This window comes from Phacochoerus africanus, chromosome 7 (assembly GCF_016906955.1).
Source record: "Phacochoerus africanus isolate WHEZ1 chromosome 7, ROS_Pafr_v1, whole genome shotgun sequence".
Taxonomy (NCBI): domain Eukaryota; kingdom Metazoa; phylum Chordata; class Mammalia; order Artiodactyla; family Suidae; genus Phacochoerus; species Phacochoerus africanus.
Window position 1 is genome coordinate 53,845,545 of NC_062550.1, and position 24,005 is coordinate 53,869,549.

At 35.6% G+C, this 24,005-nt stretch overlaps 1 protein-coding gene across 17 annotated transcripts in view; it reads left to right on the top strand.

Annotated features, from left to right (window-relative positions):
- SOX5 (SRY-box transcription factor 5) overlaps positions 1–24,005 on the top strand; it is a 999,607-nt gene that overhangs the window by 927,965 nt on the left and 47,637 nt on the right. The window lies entirely within an intron of this gene.

Here is a 24,005-nt window from a genome sequence, read left to right on the forward strand (position 1 = left end):
ATTGCTTCTGCTCTTCATTTCACAAATTTATGTTGAAATGTCTGAAGAGTAATAGGGTAAGAGTAGTCACAACAGTTTAAAAAAAATACATAGAGAAAATAATTAGAAAGTATCAAAAGAGAAAAAAATCCAGCAATGTTTTAATCCTTCTCTAGTGTCTTGATGGATGTTTTCCACAATCAGTGTCTTAATCCAGAGTTGAAATTGGGAAAGAGAAAAAAGGGTTGGGAAAGTGTGCTCCAGCCTCCATCTTCTCAAAACCCAAGTCTTTTTTTATATATATTAAGAGAGAAATACATTTGGAATTTAATTTTAAAGCAATGATATTTTAGTGTCTCCATGGACCAGCAGTTTCAATGTATTACACACACAGGCTAACTCTGAGGAAAATAAGTAGCTATGGCAGCACAGCCATCGTCACACACAAAGAATTCTGCGAGGTATATTTTTTTCCCCCGTGATTTATTAATGTGATTTCGAAGCATGTTTCATAATGATTCTTTATATTAGGACATCTTATTTTACAACTTTAGAGTTTATAGTTTACTTGTAAATGACTATGACTTTTTCTTCCTTGCCTCTAGAATAAGTTTTTATCATTACTCTCTTTCCCCCAAATTATTTGCTCCGATAATCATGAAGACTTGGGATGTCAGCGTGATTTGTTTATGCATCTGTTTATTTGTTCATTCATCCATTTAAATATTTACTGAGCACTAGCTACAATAATACTTTCTCAGGCACCCAGGGAAGATGTCAAAGTTACTAAAGGTTTGCTTTGCCAAGATTAGGACTCTGCTCTAAGAGCTGTGTGGTTCCAGACATTCGTGGAACCTGACAGACTAGACGCAAACATTATTTCAGTAATGTTAGAATTCTGCCATTTTCTGTGGCTTCAAATATCTCCATTTATTTAGTACTAGTGAAGAAGTGGATTGTGTTTCTGTAGCTATGATTATACATGATTTAAAATACATTTATAGTTTATCTGTAAAGTTCAGTTACTTTTTGCAAATTAGCCCTCATGAATTTTCTATCATATAAAGTTGAAGAAAACTGTGGGATATTGTATGTCTTCCCATCCGCAGTTATCTGTGAAATACATTAAAAGTTTAACCAAGATAAAGTGCCTCTTTTTAAGTAGCAACCACAATTTAATAAAAAAATTATGCCTTTTCTTTGCTCAGTCTTCTCTAGCACTCTTCTGCAACCATGCTTATTGTCAGAAAAGATGTCTTAAATGTGCTCATGTTTCAGCTCAGCAGTCAAGTTTAGTGAGTTAAAAATAGCCAGATCAATAAATAATACCATTGTCATTTTAATTAAGAACATGGCTAAAAAATACAACCATAAGTAAAGCGAGTCCATTTCAATACATGAATTTAGTTTCTTATAGGCTGGAATTGACATTTATACACAATATAGCATAATAAATGCTTTGCCTACACAAAGCCATTTTACTTCTATACAATAATTATCATTTATCATAATGTTTGTATCTTAAAACAATCAATTCTTAGTGTCCTGAGGGTGTTTTCTGTGTGTTTTATTGGTAGATTTTTGCATCTGTCTTACTATAAAATAGTTATTTTACTAAATGACTTTGTATTATCTGCCTACCTTCCTGGCATAAACCAAACTCATGACTTATGTTGAAAGCGCATTTATTGTTTGGAACAATAGAATCGTAAGTCACATCCATGTGATGATTTAAGGAAAATGATCTTATTGGCAGCTGTCAAAAATCAATCATGTTCTCTGGGTTTTCTTGCCTGCCCTTCTTCCGAGGTGTGCCTTTGCCTTTGCCTCACAACTCCAGAGAAGGACACAAACAAAACTTATTTGCAATTTGCAAAAAATAGAAGGGGGGAATCAAAAGGAAGGGGCTCCAAAAGACTGTAAAATTGTACAGCATGAGTCCTCTGATGCATGCTGTTTTCAATCTGCTGTGTGCCAGTTGGAGGCTTGGGGAGTGTGTGCGCGCACGAGAAAGGATAATGCTGAGAAATGATAGAGTGGCTGTGACCTCCAAGCTCAGCCTGGAAATCCAAGACATTGATTTCACTTAGCATTCCTGCTGAGAAATCTGGCGGAGTTCAGTTGTAATAAAAGAACAAGATTCTGTTCTAATGGTAATGGCGTATGACAGACATATCACTTTGTCTGTCCTCAGCACCAGAGAGAGGAGAATTGGAGCAAGGTCATCTGACCTTCCTGTGGTGTTGTACGAGTGCTGTACTGAGCTTTGAACTGCTGCCTAGGAACATAATTATTTATAATATTAAATGATAAAGAAACCTTTAGAGGACTCACAGTGACCCTCTAAAAAGTGCAAACAGGAAGTGAGCTCCATAAACGTAAAAACATGAAAAGAAATCTGCTCTCTTCAAAATCTGCACTGGAGAATTTGGATGGCAATTCTGGTTGAGTTATAAATTGTCTTTAAACTTACTGTTCTGAACTGTTTCAATAATGCTTGACATATTGCCATTCTTAATTTCTCTTTATTTTTTATTATGCCTTGATTTTATTATGCACGAAGACGAGAAATTTTTCTGCATAATCTATTTTACCAAAGATCAAAAAATTAAAGCCATCAGTAGGTTTTAAAATTTTCTCATGTATTACATAAAATCTTTCTTAATATTTGTACACTTGTCTCCTTAGCACTTAACTAATTTTCCCCCCTCTGGGTCCTACCTCAGGACTAATTTTTTTTATTGACCAACAAAAGGAAATATGTTTAGTTCTTCAGTGATGTTCTCATAGCCCATGTACACATGCTGAGTTTATGGCTAAATATTGGTTAAAAAAAAAAAAAACTTTGAATGGACGTATAAGATCTTGAACTTATTGCACAAGAGATCCTATTTAAAAGAAATTTTATAAATAAGTCTGTGTATATTGAGGAAAATTATTTAAAGTATTGGCTAGTGGTATTGGCCCTTGAATCTCATAGACAATATCGCTACTCTGAATCTGCTTATATTCATTAAAAAATGTTTAAATTGACTTATAGTTCAGTGTTCTGCTATAGGATGGACACAATTTATTCAGTGACTTTTATTTGTGTCGCATATTTTCTTTATTTAAATGGTTTTCTACATTGTTCGCTGCAATCTTAAAAAAAATCTAGATAGCCTTTCCTTTGTGATAGTAATTGATCTCTTGATAACACTTGTGTGATAAGAATAAATTGTTTCTTTTAAAAATAATAGAATCAATATCAGCCTAAAAATAGTTATCTTAGCAGAATGATATTTTTACCTGGTTTCACTCACAGCTCATGCAATTGTTGGTATAATAAGTATAATTTCCACATTATCAAGAAATCCTCATGTTTTTAGATGTGCCAACCATCAGAACTTCACATTTTAAGTGTTTTGCTGCTGCCAAAGTAGCCGCCTCTTGGGAAGATTTTAAGTGCAACTTGTAAATACTATGAAGCATCTCTTGGTATTTGATGAAAACTTATATATTGCCTGCAGCTAACCAAGAGTAGTTAGTTTGAAAAGCTGATGACAAGAGAGAATTCCTGGGTGCTTTTCTCTTAACCTTCCTATGACCCTAGTCATACCTCTGGTCACAGTTGTCTCTCTCAGTGACAGGAGCACATAGATTGTCCAAATCAATTTTTTTTGTTCTTTTCAAATACTTCCGGCAGTGATGTTCCCATTTGCTCAGCAGTAGCACCTGGGAGTTAAGACAAGAAAAAAAAAATACTTTTCCAGCAAGCCAGAAAAAGCCTGAGCCAGCTGACCAGACACAATCAGATATTTTCAGGTGCAATATCCTTATACATACTGCTTCACATTCAGAAACAAGAAGTGCCACTGTATTGTTTGATGGGATCCTCTTTCACAGACACAGAAATCAAGGTCTTTTCTGATTTGGTAGCCAGGTGCTTGTGTGAGTAATGTCAAAAATGCCATGACTCCTATTAGAGCATCTGTTTTTGACTCTAATGGTACCAATCACAGTTTCATGCTATTGAGTAAGTGTTGTATCAGTACACACTGATCTACAGGGTAGAATTTTGTAGTTTAATACCATGAGTCACAGAATAAAGTACTCAGGCAATTTATGTTGGGAGTATGAGAAATCAGAGGATGACCATGATTCATCTTCATTGAAAATTAGTTCTAACAAAAGATTTGGGAAATGAAGCATTTTTGCTAACTTTTGAGATAGAATTCTATAATGCACCTGGGGGAAAAGGCTGGCTCCAAAAGTGCACCTGCAGGATAACCGCAACCAAGTCACACCACCACCACCACACTAACTGTTAGAATATTATTATTATTATTATTATTATTTTGTCTTTTTGCCTTTTCTAGGGCCACTCCCATGGCATGTGGAGGTTCCCAGGCTAGGGGTCTAATGGGAGCTATAGCTGCTGGCCTACGCCACAGTCATAGCAACGGGGGATCCAAGCTGAGTCTGTGACCTACACCACAGCTCATGGCAACACCGGATCCCCAACCCGCTGAGCGAGACCAGGGATCAAACCTGCAACCTCATGGTTCCTAGTCAGATTCATTAACCACTAAGCCATAACAGGAACTCCAGAACATTATTTTTAATATTTGACAAAAACATCCTTTCAGGGTAAAGCAAAAGACATCAAAAAGATTTCATAAGTTTGAAATGGACTTATGAAAGTGCTAAGGAAGTGCTAAGGCCTCCATAATAGTATTTCCATTACAAAAAGTTCAGAAAGCACTGCTCAATATAATCATAACTTGTATTTAATATTTTCACATTTTATCTGGGCATGAAAAAATTTTAGTAGTGGTGGCTGCTAGGGATGTAATTTCCAATATGTCAGAATTCCTGGAATACTATTATTTGACTTACTCTTAGAGCTTTTCAGGTCAAGATCTCAAATAATCATTCCTCACTACACAGGACTGGAACTGGTCTCTGAATATATCTCTAAGGAACCCACAGTGCTTAAATAGCCCTAATCAAAGAGGAGCTTCCATTCATCTATATATGTACAATCAAATAAAACCACTGATCCATCCTGAAACCATTGGACCTGGTACTTTTGTAGATTTCATTTCTCCTAAAACTTCAGAATGGCATGTAAGCCTCAGCTAATTATAACCACATTTCAAATGGCCAGTTTTCTATTCTTACGCTTTAAACACTGTCTGGCATATCAATTAAATGCTCAAATCCCTAACACCTTGCTCTGTACAGCTGCTTTGTGCTTTGCTGAATAGCTGTTGAACACCCCTCCTTCCCTCATATTTCAATATCTATGAAATAACAATTCTGCGAGCCTTGGAGATGTGATATGGATGTGTCATACTCAAGAGGTGAATTCATTTGAGAGGAATCACCCCATAGAGTTAAACAGTAAATGTGGCCTATTATCTTTATCATCACTTCCTGGGTGGGACATACTTAGAGCGAGTATAATATAGTCGCCCTGTCATTTTAAATAAAATAGTTTCCTTTTTGCGGGCTCTTGTTGCTAAACTGAAATAAATGAAACATTATCAACAGAACCCCTGTGATGAGCCTCCTCCTTTCCTTTTCATCTATATTCAGTTGACAGGAATCTCAAACAGCTAGGTACTTAAACAGAGGCTTTTTTGAGTGCAGTTTTATTAAGTGTCCACGTAGGTCATTTGGTGATATATTCTTATAACACAGAGAGAAAGGGCTTGGTCACATTTGTAACATAAAAACACTAAAAAAAATGATAAAACAAGGAAACAGACTAGTTATACTTTTGACATTTTTTTAAAAGGCAAAATATACAGAGGGATTTAGGTAATGGCCTCTGAATTCAACTGGCCTGGCCTGTGTTCCCCAGTACACTGATTTTGTTTTGACAGGAACCTGTCTTGAACACAGCAGCCAGCTCTGAGGAACCATGGCAAAGCTTTCTTAATAATGCAAACCATGGGGGAAGCAAGAGGATGTTGAGGATGTGCAGACACAGGAAAATTCACAAAGAATCACATTTTTTTTTTTTTAGGTGGACATCGCCCCCTAAAATAGGTCCAACCCAGAGCAGATGCACTGCCCCCACTGGGGCGTGTTTAAAGCATTTTAATGTTGAAACCAAGCAGTCAAGAAACTTAAACAGGATAGGGAGAAGAACAGAACCATGTGAAAGGATGTCCCTAGGAGGGGTAGCTAGTACGAAGTCCATGAACATCGTGGTTAAACCTAAGACATTCACATGTCAGAGACTGAGGAGGCAAAAGTGCCCTTCTGAAGTTGCCTTTCCTTTTAAGGAATTGTGTATAATTGGAGCTTTCTAAACCTTCTTCAAATCAGTTAAAATCCTTTCTTTTCTCTCCTACCTTACTGATCAGGGCCTCATTTGAGCTATTGATTATGGACCCCTTTTCACCCCTTGAGTCCTGACCTGTGCTACAATTGAAGGGTGGAACCCTGAAGGACTACCCTCGACCTCAGATTTCTCTTTCTCTGCTTAATTAAATACACTCTGTTTACCCATTCTTTTCCTCTTTTTAAAGGAACAATTTCAGTAGTCTCTTCAATGGAGATTCCCCAAATTAAAGATTTATTTCCTACATGATAATGCCTTATTTAGATTGGTGGAAAATAGAATGTATGCATATTTATTTGTTAAATTTCATCAGACTTTTGTCTAGAGAGAACGAAAGTGTTCCACCAATATTTTTAAATATTGTAAAATAGAGAATGGAAAGAAAACAGTATCATAATTACAGAGGTAAATGTGGGAGTCAACAAAATAGAGAGATATAACCTTCTAAGCTGAAGGCAGACAAGTTCAAAACCTAAAGTATTTCAGAATTTCTATTTATTTAACACAATGGATAAGATGTTTTGTTTATAGAATTATAGAAGCTTAAGAAGGAAATTCAGAAAGTGTTCAGTCCAACATGTAGTAACTCTGTCATAAGATTACCTTGCCTCTGCCTCGTCGCCTCTGATGAGGGAGGTGGTGGCACTCTTTTATTCAGGGTAATTCTTAAGGTGACAGTATTCTTAAGTACAACTCTAATCAGCTTTCTAAGGTTTCACATTATGGTTTCACTGAATGACAGTTGTATTTGTTAGTAAAGTAATAAAAAACCCAATCCAAAGTGGATTAAGCAAAAAGGAAATGTATTCAGTCATATTAAAAAAAAAGTTATTGTGACTTCAGGTGTGGTTTAATTAGGAGCCCAAACAATATTACTTGGAATTGGCTTCCAGCTCTTAGCTCTGTTCTTTTCTCATTCTTCAAAGAACAGCCTTTTTTTTTTTTTTTTTTACTGTTCTCTAGTGCCTTGTGCATACATATACCATTCATTGATTCAGCAGATATTAATTCATGCCTATCATATGCCAAGTTCAGTTCAGGAGAATTGAACCACAGCTAGTACAGCTATGACTAGGACAGTTTGTCTTCTTAAGATTTTGCAGTCGAAGGGGAAATGATAAACTATGAGCCATTAAACAGATAATTTCATATATTAGTATGTGCTATGAAGAAGATAGGACATGTAAAGGAGAGCCTAGGGACAAGCATGGGAGTCTTCTTGAGACAGAGCTATAAAGGAAGCCCTCTTTTCAACCTAAAATCGTGAATATGAAAGTAGTACCTACAGAGGTCTGTGGAAAAGAGATTCCAGACAGGAGGAATAGCAATTGCTGAGACCCTGATGTGTGAGTGTGGTTGTCAAATTCAAGGAAAATAGGCTGGGGTGGCTGAAATGCAGTGAGCATGAGGGAGAATAAGACATGAAATGGGGACAGAGAAAGACTACATTATGTAGGACGTTTTCATGTGAAGGTGTTTGAGTTTAATTGTAAGTCCATTCACTTTTAAGGAGAAATTATATCTTTTCCATTTGTCACACCACTCATTAAGCTCTTGTAGTTACCTACTCATTGTCTTCCTTTCTTAGGATAGTATGACTTTTAGGCAAAGGAATTTTTTAAATTTTTTTTTACTTTTATTCCCTGGGTCCAATTAATTCATATTTTAGGTGTCTCTACTTTACTTCCCTAGAAACACTCAGAGTTTCAGCCCTGAGGACATATCCTGGATCATACCATTGGAGACACAAGACAATTTAATTCAGCAAATATTTCTTAATTGCCAATGACGTATCCGTAAGAGTCCTAGAACCTGAGGATACTGGTGAGCACTGTAGACAGATCTCTGCCCTCATGGAGCACAGTGTAGGCAGTGAGGGATAAAGACAGAAAAAGATAATCACATAAAGCCCATTAAGGACAGCAAATAAGTGCCTGCAGGGTGGATTTAACCTAGAATATCTCCTGAATTTTCTTTAGATTCACTGTTACTATTCGCTATCACTCTATCATTGTTTTTCATTAATGATATAAGAAAACACACACAATGATAATCTGTCACCACCTCTATGAAGGCAATTGCAAGGCCAAGTTTTTGGAGTAATATTTTGGTACTAACATACAAGTGTTGATCTTTAAATAGTCACGTTAAAAAGGTATAATCACTATATACTAGAGCTCATAAGAGATTTAGAATTCTTGTTTTATTTAATGTTTTTTGAGAAGGTTAAAAAGTCACATAAGAAAACAGACCTTAATTTCTAATCAGATTTTTACTTTTTTTTTTTTTTTTTGGTCTTTTTAGGGCCACATCCATAGAACATGGAAGTTCCCAGGCTGGGGTCAAATCCAAGCTATAGCTGCCAGCCTGCACAGCCACAGCAATGTGGGCTCCAAGCCACATCTGCAACCTACACCACAGCTCAGGACAATACTGGATCCTTAACACATTGAGGGTGGCCAGGGATTGAACCCATGTCCTTATGGATACTAGTTGGATTCGTTACCACTAAGCCACGACGGGAACTCCAGATTTTTACTTCTGATATTTGTTTTTCTAATTTTGGGTTTTTCTTACCCCAAACTTTATAACCCAGTATGATGTCAAGGGATCTGTCAAGTGCAGCAGACTTTTAGCTGTCTTTTTAAAACTCAGTGAAAAATGTGCTACAATCTTAAAACAGTTACAACAGGGTAGTTTTAAAATTATGAACAGCATTCTTTTCCTCATGGGGATAAAGCTGCAGTTTCCTGAATTGAGAGTTTTTGAGAGGACAACATTTTTACAAAATCACTGACGCACTCTCTCTCTTACTAGCTCCCTCTCTCCCTGTCTCCTTTCTTCCATCTCTCCCTCTTTCTCCACCTCCCTCCTCCCTTCCTCCAGTTATAAGCTTTATTAAAGTCTTACTTTTTGTCACATAAACGTGCAGTTCCACTCAGTTCAAAAAATTTATAGTTAATGTGAAACTTTATAAATAGGAGTTTCCTTGTGGCACAGCAGGTTAAGGATGCAGCATTGTCACTGCAGTGGCTTAAGTCGTTGCTGTGGTGCAGTTTTGAGCCCAGGAACTTCCATATTCCATAGGCATAGCCAAAAGATAAAAAAATAAATAAAACTTCTATAAATAATGTGATTGTTGTTTGAAAAATCATTATATGACTTATTTAAGAATGTACACTCAGGAGTTGCCATTGTGGCTCAATGAACGGGATTAGTATCCATGGCCTCACTCAGTGGGCTAAGGATCTGGCATTGCTGTGAGCTGTGGTGTAGGTCACAGAAGTGGCTTGGATCCTGCATTGCTGTGGCTTCTGGTGTAGGCCAGCAGGTACAGCTCTGATTCGACCCCTAGCCTGGGAGCTTTCATATGCAATGGGTGTGGCCCTAAAAAGACAAAAAAAGAAAAAGAAAAAGAATGTATTTTCATAAGCCACTTAAAATCCTATTTATTTTACTTATATTGATGTTGTTTATATACTATATATATATATATATATATTTTTTTTTTTTTTTTTGGTCTTTTTGCCTCTTCTAGGGCCGCTCCCGCAGCATATGGAGGTTCCCAGGCTAGGGGTCTAATTGGATCTGTAGCCACTGGCCTATGCCAGAGCCACAACAACATGGGATCTGAGCCTCGTCTGTAACCTACACCACAGCTCACGGCAACACCGGATCCTTAGCCCACTGAGCAAGGCCAAGGAACGAACCCGAAACCTTATGGTTCCTAGTCGGATTCGTTAACCACTGTGCCATGACGGGAACTCCTATATACAACATTCTAATGTATCTATTTTACTGTGTTATATTTCATAAAGTAAGATCCTCTTTTAGTTATCCCCTTTTCACATTTTCTCATGGACGTAATATATGATAGTGGCATTTATCGCACAAAGTTGATTTACAGAGAAATGGAGACTACTTTACCAGAGCCTGTCCAAAATTATAAAACAGGAAACATCATCATCGTTCTTACAGTTTTTCATTTTTTTCTAATAAGCAACTAAAGAACACAGTTACTCTTCATTGTAGTTTTTTAAACAAAGATCAGAAAAGTGTGTAACTTGATCAGTATTAAATGTGGAACAAAGTGCCTTCATCAGATGTACAGTAAGTGGTGTAATTCACATTGATGGTGAATTATTGTCTAGGGTCTGCTTAATATGATCAGAGGAATTTGTAAGCACACATCCCTTATCTCATGTGTCTTAAAGTTTGAGAACAGAGGAGATAAAGAATAATATTCAAAAAATAGAACAGTTCTTTTTTTTTGAACTAAGGAATACTTTTATAATTCTCTTAAAATATATTTGAAATCTTTACTGAAATAAGAATTTTACTCATGAAAATTTTAATCATAAATATTAAATTGGAGAGTGCATTCTTGATGGCTTAGAGTATTGAATATCACTAAGGACTTGTATAACAGAGTGCCGCTTGAAAAGCAACTTGCCTAAAATTCCAAATGCCTAAATATGAAAAGCTAGCAATTTTCCTTAACCTGAATCATGTACGTAAGTGTCTTCAGGTTCTTATAGAAAGAATGTACCCCTTTCTCAGTGCTGGACCTTCTTGTTGATAATAGAATTAATTTTTCTTAGAATTATGCCCCCTTCCTCTTGCGAGCTGCAGGACTTAACAGTTGCAGTATCCCACAGCTTTTAAGCCCTTGTGCTTCCAACTGTGGACTAGCTGATTCCATTGGTTGACTTTTTCAGAACCTAACAGTTCATCCTATGTGATTTTGGTCTTTCTAAAGGATAAGAATGGGATATCTAAATTTAGAGAAAAATAAGACCAGAATTTCCATTTTACAGGTTTTACATTATCAAAATAATATGAAGGAAAAAAAAAACTATACTGAAATATAAAAAAATTTCATATTCTCCCAACTTGTTTGCCAATACCAGAAAAGACTAAAAACCTTACATTTTCATAAAACCACAAACTATTTTTTAATAAAGCTCTGTTGGAATTCTTTACAAGACCAGTTATCAATACTAAGATTTGTATAAGACTTTCATTCAAATTGGGCTGCTCAATAACCAAAGAATCTTGTTTTTTTCTATTTTATGACATAATATGAGCTGCTATGGTTTCTTGTGCAATTTTGATGACTTTTGGCAGTGTAAATATTTCATAAATAGGAGAAAAAGAAATTGAGACCAAAAATAGAAAGGATGGAATACTGCAAATTTTTTTCTCTTGTGGTATTTCCAGTAGCACTTAAAATAACATAAGGAAAAATACTGTTGCAAAGTATGTATAAAAGCATTATGACAGCAATAGGAATGTCCTTAAATAGGTACAGATTTTTGTTTTCTATACTTCTCCATGTAATTCTTTTGAGGATCAAAGTTTCATTTTAAGTCTGCGGGTGCTCAATATTGAGGTCAACCCCATATAAATACAGGGCAAGACAAGAATTTGAGGTCAAATGATGGAATTTTTAGGAACAATTCTCATGCAAATAGTGCTGTCCTTTATCTAAAGAAATGATAGTTCTGATACAATTTTAAGAGAATTTCTGGGTAATTTTTGTTTTATTTGGTTGCTCTTGTCTTTTTGTAATGGCATGTATGGAGCTCCAGTGAGCTAGAATTTTGATCTGTTATATTTGGGATATAACTTATGGACTTGCAACAAACAAAGTGAAGAAAAGATCAATTCTTAAGAGTGATCATATTAGAAATATTTCTTTACCCATCAAATTTTAAGTGGCTGGCCCATAATATGTGCTTAAGTGTTTACTAGATTAAATGTTTATATAATACAACTCAATCTTAATACAAATTGAAACCTTAATTATCATTTCTTCTGATATAGTTTTCACTATATGTCTATTTTTGCAGTTAGTTTTTTTTTTTCTTTTTGGCCATCCAATGGCATATGGAATTCCCAGGCCAAGCGACCCAGCATGCCAGAGACACCACTGATCCTGTTGTACCATAGGAAGAACTCTGCAGTTATATTTATTAATACATTATCATCTAAGAGAATGTATTCATTTTAATTTTTTTTAATTCATTTTTTTTCTAGCTATTGTGAAGTGAATTTTTTGGCCTTTGGAGTAACCGTGTTATTTTCTAGAATTCGGGGCATATAAAATAAAACATTAAGGAATTTAATAAGACAAAAAGAATATTTTTAAATGTTTTTTAAAATGTTCTTTCAAGATGTATTTGAATCCTGTTTTTTGTTCACTAGTTTATTTTTTTAATATCATGTAAAGACTATATTATTTATAGATGAGGTTTCTAGAGTCACTTTTAGAAGCTGTCAAATAATATTTATTGAGGTTTCTTCAATAAACCTCCGTAGGACCTGTAATGTACTGAACACTGGTAGAATAAACAAGTACAATAATTAACACTCTGTATAATTTAATGGGGAAGACAGCAAATAAACTACAATTAAAACACTATGGGCAAAGTAGAGATCAAAGAACATGGAGGAAAGGAAAAAATTCCCAGCACAACCTGAAGAGAAATAGGAGGATAAGGAAAGTCTTCAAGATGTATCATTTAGGTTTTTGGAGGAAAATGAGACAACCTATACAAAGACACATAGGTATGAAAGAGTGTTTTATTTCATCAGAATTTTAAAGAAATAACACAGGGTGACTGTAATGTATCTCTAGCACTTTGTGGGTGAGCTTAAGAAGAATGAAAATGTAAATTAAAATGTCTAAAGGATGAAATCTAACCACCACTTGCCTCATAGGCTGAGTTATAACTTCTACGTTTTCCCAATCCCAGTGCTCCAAATGGAATCACTTCCTCATGAATCATGTTACTTCACCTGTTTTTGCCTCTATTTGTGGCACTCTATCTCTCCAGAATGCTCTTGCCCACTTCATTTTCCTTCTTGCCTTGTACCAACTCATAAGATCTCTCTAGACTGTCATCTCTATGTAGAATTGGCTATTACATCATATGCAATACACATACTCATACAATTACACAACTGCAGAGATATGTATTCCTTGTATAGTATCACAGCACCTTTGTAGCACTTGCCCTGCCTTGAATGACTCTGAGTCCCTTGATGGTAGGGATGACATCTTATTCATCCTTAGTACCTGGTTGAGTACTAGACATATGATCATTGCCATAGTTCTGTTAAAACAATAAACAAACAAACACATCAGCAAGCCATTTGTGGAAGTAAGCCAATGTATTATGTTCAGAATTAGGACTGAGTGTGGGATCCCTGAGGTGGGAGCATCAGAAATCAATGGCTTCAGTCATTGGAGGATCATCTCAATGCAGCATGAGCAGAATACAATTGTACCTAAAGAAAGTGAAACAATGTTATGGTATATGTAGAAGGACCATGTGCACAGAGAAGTTCTGGAACACATAAGTAAGGTTTTTCTTTGTTTAGCCTGTCAGTCTGGGTGAGATACACTGGATTTAGGAAATATAAGTGTTCCGATCATTCAAGAGATATCCCATGTAAGGAAGTGTGCATAATTTACCAAGTCCTTACTTTGGTCTGAGTGAAGTTCAGTTGTCCCTAGCTATCTTTATGGGATTGGTTCTACAACCCACTCACTATATCAGAATCTGCAGATGTTCAAGTCTCCTTATGTAAAATGGTGTAGTATAGTCAGCGCTATGTATCAGCCATATTTGGTTGAGTCTGTGGATGTGGAACCCATGGATACAGAGGACCAACCATACCCACTGATTCTGATAGTGTATTTTTTTTTTTTTGCCGTTTCTTGGACTGCTCCTGCAGCATATAGAGGTTCCCAGGCTAGGGGTCCAATCGGAGCTGCAGCTGCCGGCCTACACCACAGCCACAGCAACACACGGGATCCAAGCCGCATCTGCAACCTACACCACAGTTCACAGCAACACCGGATCCTTAACCCACTGAGCCAGGCCAGGGATCGAACCCACAACCTCATGGTTCTTGAAATTAGGAAAAGAATACCTTAAAAAAACTCAGCAAGATCAGGTCTAAATTAATTGACATTCTGGTTTATGCCCTAGCCTCATGAGTTTGTTTACTATGAATATGTCTTCAAATAAATTTCCTCACTTATATGTGTTGAAGAATTAAGTGTGTGCTGAAATCAAAGACACAGGCTTATACTAATATAGGCTACTTTTGCTATATTGTTTAACTGACAGCTCAGATAGTTTTAGGAGGGAAGATTTTGCTTGTTTTTCTTTCTTATGTATGTAAAATTATCTTTCCCTGATCATCCCGCAGCATATGGAGTTTCCTGGCCAGAGATCAGATCTGAGCCTCAGTTGTAACCTATGCCACCGGTCTGGCCCACTCTGCCAGACTGGGGATCTAACCTGCATCCCAGTGCTGCAGAGATGCAGCTGATTCCATTGTGCCACAGCAGTTTCTTTTTTATGCCAAACAGTCTAGCTCAAATATAGCAGAGAAATATTTCAAATATACACTCTCACACATTTGTTTGTGTTATAAATAAACATTATAGATATTATATATATAAACACACATATATATTCCATTTTTACTGTGGTAATCAAGAATGCAGATTCTTTTTATTTGGCAATCTAATGACCCAAAGCAGCACCCAAAATAAGTTGACTCTAATGTAAATGCACTCATTCTTTGTCCTTAGTTCAGTTTAAAAGGTATCATCAAAACTCTTATGTAATGATATCATTACAGTTGATACGTAAAATCTATTATGCCATTCAGACTGTGAAATGCATTATTCTTTTAATGTTATGGGTTGGAAAAATTAAACATGAGGCGTTACAGCTGAGTTTCACTACACATTAATTATTTTAATTGACTATTTCTTAAATGAATATCTGATAAATCAATCTTGGAATTCCTCATGCTTCATGACATGCTTAACTCAATACAGACACTTAAGAATCATTATACTGTGAAAGCTTTAATACAAATTTGAGATCATTGTAATTAAAATCACACTCTTACCTGATGCTCAGTTCTAAGCCTTTTTTCATCTTTATTGAATTTTCTTTGGACTATACCTTGAATTTAGCATTGTAACAATGATAGACAAAATATGTAATCAAGCTAAGCATCTTCAATATGTTAAGAAAAAAATATTGTGTCTCCAGGGTGCAACATAAAAACTGGCCTTAACTGCCATTCTGTATAAATAATCATCACCCCTTAGAATTTTTTAAAGACATCATTCCCTCCTGGTCACTGCCATGAAGACAAAGAATGCCTTAATGACTCTATTGAAGTTATCATTAAAATAAAAGGAGATTTGAAGACATCAGCTATAAATCACTATAAAATGGCCCACGGGTAACCTTTGACACAACTCATTTGAAATAAACCTGGGATGGACTCACAGCCTTTGGTCAAGCCAGTAGGTGGGCTAAAGGTCTTTTCCATCCTCTCCTTCATTTCTTGCCATATTAGTTCCTCTCTAAATGGCTGGACAGCATTTGGATATATATAAATTGACATATGCTTTATGTTGTAACAAAATAGGTCCACTTAAATAATAGTGTTAAGGATATTTATGGCATTTAGTTGAAATATTTACTCTTTGATGTGTGATTTAGATAGAAGAATACATTTGGAATGTACTTGTAGCTATCTTGTTAAAATATTTCTTGATTTGGTATTATAAACTTTTTTATTTTGTAATCACTATTTTTTCAATTTAATTTAATTTTTATTTTATATTGGAGTATTCTTGATTTACAATGTTGTGTTAGTTTCAAGTGTACAGCAAAGTGATTCAGGTATACATATGCATATAACCATTCTTGTTCAGATTCTTTTCCCATATAGGTTATTACAGAATATTGAGTAGAGTTCCCTGTGTTATACAGTAGGTTCTTATTAGTTACCTATTTTATATATAGTGGGGTGTATATGTTCATCCCAAATTCCTAATTTAGTATTATAAACTTTTTGCAAGAGTCCAGGCTATTATTATCCAAATTGAGCTTTTGATGGTCCCTATCATAATAGGGTATAAAAATTACTTCAGGGAGTTCCCTGTGGTGCAGTGGGTTAAGGATATGGCATTGTCACTGTGGCAGCTTAGGTCACATGCCACAGGTGGTACCAAAAAAACAAAACAAAACAAAATTGCTTCAGAATTAAGAGGAAATTGCAAGATTTCAATTGTTAGTCTTATTTTTCAAATAAATTATTGCTTAACCACTTTTTTTCCTACTGGCATTTAGATGATAGAGAAGCAGCTCTGAAAAGTTGAGTAGGTTTATATCCCAGTGACTTGGGTTTGAGTCCCAAGCTTAAGAAAATTATGGCTTTTGGCAAATCTTTGAATGTCTCTAACTTCAGTTTCTTTATCTGTGAAGTAAGACTGATAATATCTCATGCTTTTGCTGTGAGACTTAAAATAAGAAAAAATACATGAGGATGCTTTGTAACTTCTAAACTATAGAGCAGGGAGTAAATTGAATAGTATTAGAAAATCAGCATTAAAAAGGAACAGATATTAAAATATTCAAATTATTTAAAAATTTATTAGTGTTTGGATTACTAAACTCATGAAATGTGCTTTTAACTGACTCCCCCCAAATACTGACCTAACAGATAGTTCACAGAACTATTAACATTTATTTCTTCTTTGGAAACTAGCTGTCTTCATGACAAAATTGCATTATAAAATAAGCATTTCTTATGGAGTGAGGAGAAGATCCCAGGTTAAAATTGCATAATTTTTATTCATTTAGACATATACTATGCCTTTTGTTTTATTTACTCCATAATAGATTAATTATGAGAAAATTAGAAAGTAAAAAATGCTTTAAATTAATAATAATTGAAAAGTATAATTGCTTTTGATGGCTATCTCATGGAAGAGAAAATAATCTTTATTTCTAGTAAAAATTACCTAATCCCAAAGAGCAAATTTTAAAGGACTTAATGTTCTTAGAGCTCATGCCCTTGATACCCTTTTGTGTTTTCAAACTCTTCAGAAAAAGAAAGTGTCAGGATCAACAGAATAAGGAAATTATAGCCTTTTTAGAAGTTCTTAAAATTGCATTTAAATTAAACATCTAAGACCAATATTCAAATCCTAGTCTTAGACTAGTAAATCAACTACATTTGTGACAAAGAATTTGGTTTAATAATCCAGGCTAAATGAAATACAGATTTTTTTGGAAAGAATTTTTTCTTTTAAATGAATCGCAATTATATCTCTTTAAATACAATTGACGCTTAAACAACACAAGTTAGAACTATGCAAGTCCCTTACATGAGCCTTTTTTTCAACAAATATATTGGGAAGCTTTTTGGAGATTTGTGACCATTCGAAAAAAATCACAAACTTCATAGCCTAGAAATATTGAAAAAATTAAGAAAAAGATATGTCATGAATTCATTAAGATATATGTAGATATACCTACAACATACAAAATTTGTGTCAATCAGCTGTTGTCAGTAAGGCTTCTAGTCAACAGTAGGCTATTAGTTAAGTTTTGGGGGAGTTGAAAATTATACTCAGATTTTTGACTGTGCAGGGGCTCACTGCCTCAAACATGCAAGTTGTTCAAGAGTTAACTGTATTAAAATTTTCTAACAACTTACATTGCCTTAAACTGTTATATCATTTAGTGTCTATATATTGCTTCACCAGCTGGAATAGAAATTCCTTCTCCCCCATGACTAGCACCGTTGAGAATAATGCCTAAAAATTTGCTTGTGAAACAAATTAAAGAATAAACCTATCACATGAGAGAGAGAAAAAAAAAGTGAGACCAAGGCAGATGGGACAACTCTTCAAAATCCATATTCAGAAGGAAAATTTCTACTACTACTCTTAATCTGACAGGTGAAAATCAGTCTGGGTTAAAACACGTGGGAGTGAGAGAAGTGAGTTTTGCACTTATATCTTATTTTTACTTATCTTTGGACTTTTTATCCTTTGTGTTCAAGGACTGCCCCCTTCTCTCTCTCTCTGCAGTGAATGGAGTGAAAAGAGCTGTAATTCAGATGTAGTGACCTAGTGAAGTTTCAAGTTAAATTAATAGGAAGCCTGTCACTAAGGAGCTCCTAACAATGCATGCATTAGCTGACATCTCTGAGTAGAGATCAGTGAGTCCCAGAGATGTCAAACTTTCAAACCTAAGGGGGAAAGAAAGAAGAAAAAGGAGCAAAGCCCTGAAAAGGGGGAAGAACTGTGAAATTCAAGTGGTGAGAATAAAACATTTCAAGAGATTTAAATGTGGTAGTGCATATACTCCTATTTTGCTACTCACTAGCCAAAATGACATGTGCATTGTTTGCAGATATAAAGAATCGTTTAAATACTTCATGAGAAAAGAAAAGAACTTAGAATCTTTTAAGAGTTAATCACTGATTAATCTTCACTATCCATATAATTAATATTTACTAGTTAATATTTAGTAATTTTTATATTCAAAGTATGTGTGGGTAGTAGAAACAATTAATATACTAATCCCTACCATCAAGAAAGTTGTACAATAAAGGGTGAGAGTACTCAGCTACTCCATAAAGATCTCTTTTAAGAGAGAAGCAACTATTAATACCTGATTATTTTGCCCTCAACAATTTAGGACAACTAATGCAATACAATGAAACGCAGTGATATGACTGTTATAGTCACTAATAATAGGGCACTGCCTTAGAGTCTTCCCTAAACTTCTTGCTTTATGTCTCATTCCCCTTCAGATCCATTGTGCACACAGACACAGACCATGTACAACACACACACACACACACACACACACGTTTGCACGTCCATCCTTCCCCAAGGTTCTGTGCCTTAGACAGTTTAGCCCTTTCTCATGTCTCCCCAAAATTCATCATTTCTTCTTTTTTTCTCCTGGGTTGACTATTTAAAAATGACATATCATCTTTATAACCAGACCAAACTTTTTGCAGGATCTAGAAAAAGTCCATTCCCTAAAAAAGAAACACCTAGATATTTTTTAAAAGGATATTTTTTAACTCTCCAAGTATCTTCCAAGTGTTGGCGGTTTTCGTTTGTTTGTTTGTTTCAGGATCAACTCATTCATTTCACATTTTTATGAGTGCTTCCCCCCCCCAATCCCAAATAATAGGCCTCCATGTAATATATTTACCTCTCCTTTATGTGACCCCAGTGGGACAGAGTCTACACTCATTTGTATTGATATTATTTCTATTATTCTTCTGTTCTTTTGATATCAGTTGTTTTTGCAGATGCAGGTAGAGTGATTGGTGTGCTGGTTTTGTACGTACAGGTACATGTAGAGGTTCCATCCCCAACATAGAGGTGGTAGTAAAATTTGAATCAGCTGTGGCTTCTCTTCCCTTCAGTTTTATTTTGTGAATCTGTATTGTTCTGGGAGCTCCTGTTTTGTGTGTGTGTGAGTCCATTCCACCATTTGATAACTTTGTAGTTCTTGATGATTTTTTTCCCCACCTATCTTCAAGTGGAACTAACAGAAAAGTACCAGTGTCAAATGCCTTTTAATTATACATTTAAGGACTGATCAGGTGGTGCCAAGAAAACATTTAATTCTTCTTGTACGTGGAATGACCAACTCTTTAATTTCTCTAATGCATTTTAAAAGCTTTTGGAGATTTACATTTAGAGGTTAATAAGAGGAACTGGTATGATTATTAACATTAACTATTACTGCTCTATGCTTTCTTTAAGCTTCTTGGGAGAAGAACTGTTAATCATTTTAAAAGAGAATAGCAATCATACAGATGTAATGAACACCATAGGACAAAATAATGATTATTATTAGGATTTTGAAGCTGCCCAGGGACCAGAGGTTAAACGAAGTTGAATCTGAAACACCATACATTTGATAGTTTCATGTTATAACTGTTCTTATCAAATATTATTGTTGACACTTACATTGCTCCTGTTCTTCTCTTCTCTCGAATAGTTCAAAAAATTTTCTCTGAAGAGTTTCTGTGAGTGGGTCACTTGGTAAAGGTCTTAAACATATGACATTCTTCGAAGTAAATATATAGAAACTATGTTTCTACAGTATATTTTTAGAACATTTTGAAACTACAACAGTGATTAGAGAATTAATGTAAAATTAAATTCTCAAAGCTAAGTTAGAAATATTAAAGAGAAGGGAGAGTAAATATTAAAAAGAGAAGGATAGAAAAAGGAGAAAAGAATGACATCTAGCTCTGCAAAATAAGTAAATAAAACTGAGTGAGATTCATGAAATATATTGACATACATAGTTGAAGAATGAGAAATAATTATTTTTCCAGGAGTCAAAATGAGGTCTTGGTTAAAAAAAAAAATGCCTTGAACCATTTAAAAACTTAACATTAGCTATACTCTTCTTTCATAGAGGATGGATTAGGTATCTATCACTGCCTAACAAAATACTCCCAAATTTAGTGACTTTAAATAAACATTTATCAGAGTTCCCATTGTTGCTCAGCAGAAATGAACCTGACCAGGAAACATAAGGTTGTGGGTTCAATCCCTCGCCTCGCTCAGTGGGTTAAGGATCCAGTGTTGCCATGAGCTGTGGTATAGGTCACAGACATAGCTCGGATCTGGCCTTGCTATGGCTGTGGTGTAGGCTGGCAGCTCTAGCTCCGAATGGACCCCTAACCTGGGAACTTCCATATGACACAGGTGTAGACCTAAAAAGCAAAATAAACAAGCAAACAAACACTTAATTTCACAGTTTCTATAGGTCATGAATTTGAGAGTAGCTTCCTGGAGTGGATCTGGCTAAGAGTTTAATGTATGTGCAATCAAGTTGTCAGCTGAGGTTGCAGTCACTTGAAAGCGGCACTGGTGCTGGTATATCCACTTCCAAAGGGGCTTCCTCACCTGCCTAACTAGTAAGCACCGGTCTCTGGCAGGAGGCCTCAAGTCCTTGCCAGGTGGTTATCTCCATTGGTTATTTGCGCGTTCTCAAGACATGGCTGCTGGCTTTCCCCTACAGGCCATTTTCTGCCCCAGGAAACATTTGGCAGTGTTAGAGACATTTTTGGTTGCTGCAACTTGGGCAGGAATACTACATGCATCTAGTGGTAGAGGCCAGGGATTCTGCTAAACATTCTACAATGCACAGGCTCATAGGACGATCACTCACAACAAAGAATTGTTCAGCCAAAAATCAGGAGTGCCAAAGTTGAGAAACCCTGCCCAGAGCACGTGGTCCAGAAAGAGGGAAGTAGAAGCTGCAATGTCTTTTATAACCTCAGATCAGGAGTCAAACTGCCATTTCTGCAGTATTCTATTGGTTGTGGCTCAGCCCTATTCATCGAGGGAGGGGAATACACAGGGGCATAAATACCAGAATTATTGGGGGATGTCTTGGAAGCTGGCTATCACAGAAGTGTATGTATAGAAAGAATGACATAATTTGGCTTAGGTATTTCCAAGAAAAATTTTTAATTGAAAAATTGGAATATTTCTGATATTCCAAAAACCACAATCTTTCCTCTCCTATTTTCAAATACTTATGTGTATGTTTGTAGGAATACTTTAGAGTTTTGAGTCATTAAATCAACAAAGTCAGAAAACAAGGGAAATAATCTATTACTGTATTAACAAGGAGAGAACAGGGGGCATTTTAAACAACAAATTAAATGGTGAATTCTATTTGAATACCTTTAAATTAACTAAGGGCCAACAATATAAGTGTAAAAGCAATGTGTAATTACCTCATTGAAGCAAATACCCACCAACTACACTGATAGCATCCACTTTTTAAAAAAAGCATGTGTACATTAAGCAAAAGTGTAACATAGCAAAATGAAGAAGCCAAATGAGAAGCTAGAACATATTACCCCCAGCTAAATAACCTAAGATTTGAATTTAAATGGCCATCAAGTCTAATGGTAGCATTAACCCAGCAAACGCATACCTATCAGAGAATTCCTGGAGCTCTATCTGCCTGGTTAACAAGGCATCTTGCAATCTGGAAGTCCAAAAGCAAGCACGTGTTCATGAAAAGGGCTTCAGGACTACATGCTTTCTCTAAAATGATAGTCTTGATTTTTAGGTAATGGGAAGCTACTAATTAAGTGTGGAGTTGAGGTGGCCACCATAGTTGGATTCCTAATTCTTCAGGGGCTAATAATTTCAAGATTGTTAAAGTTAATTTCATATTATACTGCTGCAATTGACTCTTGCACATAAATGGAAACTTTCTCATCTAAATCTTCATGAAAGAAAGATCAGGGATATACCAATATTTTCGGATATCTCATGTTATTTTTTAAATTTTTTTATTTTTTTGTCTTTTTGCTATTTCTTGGGCCGCTCCCGTGGCATATGGAGGTTCCCAGGCTAGGGGTCTAATCAGAGCTTAGCCACCGGCCTACGCCAGAGCCACAGCAACGTGGGATCCGAGCCATGTCTGCGACCTACACCACAGCTCACGGCAACACCGGATCCTTAACCCACTGAGCAAGGCCAGGGATCAAACCCTCAACCTCATGGTTCCTAGTCAGAATCGTTAACCACTGCGCCACGATGGGAACTCCATTTGTTTTGTTTTTCTTTCTGGTGAACCTCTACTAAACTGTAGGGGAAATGCCTTATTTAGGTGGGGAAGGAAAAAGAGGGCTCTTACAGTGGAAAATACAAGTAGGAGAAGAGAAAGATAAATGTGAACACAAGCTAGGGAAGAGAGGTGTGGTTGCACCACACATTATGCAATTCCGCCTGTCATGCAGCTTCCCTGCTTAATTTAATATGATTATATCATCAGAGAGGATAATAGCAGCATTGTGATTAATTTTGCAACATGTTTCATGAATGCTTTTATCCCTCTCCATATGTTATTATCACTATTTACTTCACATGTGTATATATGATCGATATGGGGACAGAGTTTTCAAATTGTGCAGAGGAAGTATCCTGAAATTATATATATTTTTTATTAAGTCATTGTGTGGCTATTAAAGATTCAAAGCATATTTACAAATGAAGCAATATATCAAATGCATAGACAAACTGTCCTTAAACAATTCAGTTTACATAAGACACAATTCCACATACCTCTATACCTAGGGCTAGAATAAAAAATAAACTCACCTCTCTGCTCCTTTATCACTAACCACACAAAACTAAAGTCTCAAAGCCTCAAGCCTAGATGTCAAGTGATTTACTTTTTTCTAATGCCTGACATATAGCAGCCATTATTAAATAGTTGAAATTCCATTCAACAAATAAGAATGGATGGATGATTGAATAAATGTATATGTTCTTGTTCTTTGACATTGGAGTGCTATAAATTAATTAACTACCAAATAAATGTTTGATTTTCAGTAACTACTTTAGGTAGATATTTGAGGAAGTGGAATTTGAGGACCAGTGTGGTATGGCATGACTAGATCATCAACTAGATAATGAGAAAGAATAAAGATGTAAGATGAAATTTTTATTCTGGAAGGCATAGTCATTTGCACATCCTTAATGGTACATCTTGTGGCCCAAGGTCCCACATGGGTAAAGATCCATATTGAGAAGGACAAGAGTACCAACAGAAGAACAGAGTAGACTCCTTTAGGATACTGGTATCCCTGTTCTCTAGTTCTCTATAAGAATTCCTTAGCAAAAAAATGACAGAAGGTTAGGGAGTAGGCAGAGAGAAATAACCCTCCAGGATTCTGGAGAGTGATTTTTCTTTGATAAATTATGTTTGATGTCTATAAGTAATTTGGTCTTTGCACATCATAAAATTATGAATATTATACAGTTATAATAGGGTAACATGTTTTTCCTAAA